The sequence below is a fragment of the Pithys albifrons genome, chromosome 27, assembly GCF_047495875.1.
Source record: "Pithys albifrons albifrons isolate INPA30051 chromosome 27, PitAlb_v1, whole genome shotgun sequence".
NCBI lineage: Eukaryota > Metazoa > Chordata > Aves > Passeriformes > Thamnophilidae > Pithys > Pithys albifrons.
The window spans coordinates 5,359,921-5,364,269 of record NC_092484.1 but is presented as its reverse complement, the minus strand read 5'-3'; positions in this window follow the sequence as shown (position 1 = coordinate 5,364,269).

Here is a 4,349-nt window from a genome sequence, read left to right as displayed (position 1 = left end):
GGTAGAGGGTGGAGGCAGGTGGGGTTTTTAGGATTAGGAGAGCCCTGATCCCTGAGGAGCAGCCAAGACATGCGGACGGGACAGATGGACACAAGGCCAGGCTTTATGGGGCTTGGAGCAACCTGTGCCCCCTCCCTGTCTCTGTGCCCCCTCCCTGTCTCTGTGCCCCCTCCCTGTCTCTGTGCCCCCTCCCTGTCTCTGTGCCCCCTCCATAGCCCTGTGCCCCCTCCTTGTCCCTCTGTCCCCTCCTTGTCCCTCCGCCCCCTCCTTGTTCCTGTGCCCCCTCACTGTCCCTGTGTCCCCTCTCTGTCCCTGTGCCCCCACAGTGCAGTGCAGGGGGGCTGTGGCTCTGCCCAGACATGGCAGTCCTTGTCCCCAGCCCTAAACCTGCCCCAGGGGGAGGTGAGTGACACTCATGTCACTACAGTGACCAGAGTCCACCTGCACCCTCCAGCCACCAGTGAGAGGGGGGAACTGGCCAGACTGGGGAGCAGAGGCTGGTGGTGGGCAGGAGACAGGGGCAGTATCAGTGCCCAGCCCTGTGCCCTGCCCTGGTCTGTGGGGGCTGAGGGGTAGCTGGAACAGGGGAGGAGGTGGAAGAGGAGGGTGCAAAGAGCAGGAGGAAGGGCATCGGCAACTGGTTGTGCAGGTTTTGGGAGGGGAGTTTTTGGGTGCTGGAGGTGAGTGCTGAGGGCACCACTCACTTCTGCCACCACCTCCGGACCCAAGTTTGGGACACAACGGGGAGTCTGGGAGGGGCCAGCTGGAGGCTGAAGCTGCTCCAGGCTGAGAAACAACCCCTGTCCTGCAGGGAAATGCTCCTAAATTGTTATTATTATTTTCCCCAAACAAGTGGGGCTTTGTAGCTGCTCGGCCACTTGGAACAGGCACCTGGAGCTGCTCAAGGAGTGGGAAAGGCCACTGAAGGTTTAACTCTTCCCTGTGAGAGCAGGGTCTGCCAGAGGCAGCTCCCACCAGGGGCTTCTGCACCACTGGGGTGGCAGGACAGAGGTGGGTGCACTGGGACAGCCACTGGGGGGAGGATGGATGTGCTGAGACAGACACTGGGGTGGGGATGGACGCACTGGGACAGTCACTGGGGTGACAGGAGAGGGGATGGATGCACTGGGACAGCCACTGGGGAACAGGAGAGGGGACAACTGGGACAGCCACTGGGGAACAGGAGAGGGGACAACTGGGACAGCCATTGGGTGGCAGGAGAGGTGACAAGATGGTACAGCCATTGTGGTTGCAGAAGAGGGGACAAGATGGTGCAGCCATTGTGGTTGCAGGAGAGGGGACAAGCTGAGACAGCCACTGGAGTGACAGGATAGGGGATGAGCTGGAACAGTTATTGTGGTTGCAGGAGAGGGGACAATCTGGGACAGCCACGGGGGTGCTCCAGGAGCATCTCCTGCCCTGGCCTCCCAGTGCTCACTTAATTGCACGGGGAGGGGTGTGTGTCACTAATTGCAGGGGGCGATTGATTGGTGAAATGTCACTGCCCCCATCACCAGGGTGACCTCGGCCGCTCTCTGCTGGCATTGTGGGTTCTTGGGTGCCCAAAACCAGGGGGGCACAGGGGTGGGATGTGGCAATCCCTTTCCTTCCTCCAAATCCGGCCCGTTGCTGCCGGAAGCAGCGAGTGGTTTGGGGCCTGTCCCTGCTGTGCCCAGGGGGCCACTGGCCCTTCCCAACGGTGCCAGTGCCCACTGAGGGGTTGGCAGGACCTGGTGCTGCTCGTGCCGCCGGCACAGAGGGAGCAGAGGGTGGGACACGGCAGATCAGGGCCAGAACATTGAATTTCCTTGTGAATGCTGCTCCAGGGCCAGAGATTCTTCCTCCTGGATCCACCAGAGATCGCTGTGGGAGAGAGCAGGGATGACAGGCAGGTGATGGGCTCAGGGAGGGGAGGGAGAAGGAGCTTGGAGCAACCTGGAACAGTGGGAAGTGTCCCTGCCCATGGCAGGGGGTGGAATGAGATGGGCTTTAAGGTCCCTCCCAACTCCTGATTTCAGGACTCCCCAGTCCAGCCCCACTCTGGCCATGCCTGTTCTCTCCACTGGCTTTCTCTCAGACCATCCCAAATGTCCCATCCTGCTCCACACCTCGAGCTGTACCCCTCTCAGAAGCCACTGTGGTTATGTGTCACCATCACCAGCCTCCTGTGACAGTGAACAACAATTTGTATATTTGGCTCATTACGGAACCAGCCCCTTGGGCAAGGCCTGGGAGAGGCTTTTCCCTCCTTTTTCAGGAGGTGAGGAGCAACTCAGGGTGGGGATGCGCCCAAATCTGCCCCCATTGGCACAGATCAGGTGCTGCCACTGTCACCCAAGCACTGTGGGGACATGGGGACACGTATGGGGACATGGTGGGGATATCTGTGGGTACAGGGAGACACAGGGACATGGGGAGATGTATGGGGACACTTATGGGGACATGAGAACATGTGTGGGGACATGGGAACATGTGTGGGGACATGGGGGCACAGACATGAATATGTATGGGGACATGAGAGCATGGGGGCTTGATGACATATGGGGCCATGGGGCCATAGTGATATGTATGGGGACACTTATGGGGACATGAGGACATATCTGGGGACATGAGGACACATGGACATGAGAACACATATGGGAACAGGGACACTTACAGGGATATGGAGACAAGGGGACATGGGGACATGTATGGGGAAATAGAGGGACATGTGGCAACATGGGAACACTTATGGGAACATGAGGACATGAACAGGGACATGGGGACAGGGGGCCGTGGGAACATGTTTGCAGACATAAGGACACAGGGACACATATGGGGACATGGGGACACATATGGGGACATGGTGAGGATATGTATGGGGACATGGTGAGGATATGTATGGGGACACGGAGACACGGACACAAGGAGAAGTATGGGGACACTTATGGGGACATAGGAACATGCGTGGGGACATGGGGAGACAGATGTGTGAATATGTCTGGGGACATGGGAGCGTGGGGACATGATGACATATCGGGACATGGGGACATGGGGCCGTGTATGGGGACATGGAGACACTTACAGGGATAATGGGGATATGAATGGGGACAAGGGGACATAGGGACATGGGGAGACATATGGGCATGTGGGGACACTTATGGAAACATAAGGACACACATGGGGACATTGGGACAGGGGACATGGGGACATATATTATGACCCAGGGACATGGGGAAACATATGGGGACATGGGAACATGACATGAATAGGGACATGGGGACAGGGGAACACAGGAACATGTGTGCAGACAGGAGGACACAGAGACACGGGGACACGTATGGGGACATGGGGGTACAAGGACATGTATGAGAACACAGGGACATAAGAACATGTATGGGGACGTGGGGACATGGGGACACAGTGGGTGCTGTTCATGGAGCTCGAGGGAGTCGTTCCTGCCCGCACAGTAAAAGCCTTACGGACCGTGGGGCCGGCGCTGGGCAATCGCCTCCGGGTCCCCACCGTTAATTACAGGCAGCAATTAATGCAGCACTGGGGAAGGCGGGAGCACTGCGGAGGTGCGGGAGGAGTGCGGGACACGGGGCAGGCACCGGGCCGGCTGTGGGGCCGTCGCTGATCGGGTGGCCTCTGTCCCCAGCCGGGGTGGCCTCTGTCCCCAGTCGAGTTCGCCTCTGACCCCAGCCCAGTTCGCCTCTGTCCCAGCCGGGGTGGCCTCTGTCCCAGCCGGGGTGGCCTCTGTCCCCAGCCGGGGTGGCCTCTGTCCCCAGTCGAGTTCGCCTCTGTCCCAGCCGAGTTAGCCTCTGTTCCCAGCCGAGTTCGCCTCTGCACCAGCCGGGGTCTCTTCTGTCCCCAGCCGGGGTAGCTTCTGTCCCCAGCCCGGTTCACTCTCCCACTGCCGACACTGCCTGGAGGTCCCGAGCCTTTTCCTTCTGCCCCTTCTCCCACTTTCCAGGGCATTCAAGGCACGGCCCGAGCCCCGTCGAGCTGCTGCCAGAGCCCGGGAGCGCAGGGGATACCAGTGCTCCCCAGTGAGACCAGTTCAGCTGCCCAGACCTGCTGGTCTCTGCCCTGGGGATGCTCGTGCCCATCTGCTGCCCCTGGCACCCAGTTTGGGACCCCCTGCCTGCCCAGCAGGACCCCCTGACCGTGACACCACGTGTGGCGGATCCCACGGGAACGGCTCGGGTTGTTTTAAGCCCCGACAATCAATCCGGGCAGCGAGAGAGGCAGCCGGGGGTGCCCGGCCGGGGTGTGCGGGCACGGGCAGGGACAGGGAGGAGGGGAGAGCGAGCAGGTCCCTGCGGAGCCGGGGCTGGAGGTGTGGCAGGGGCTGTCCCCGCGTGGGG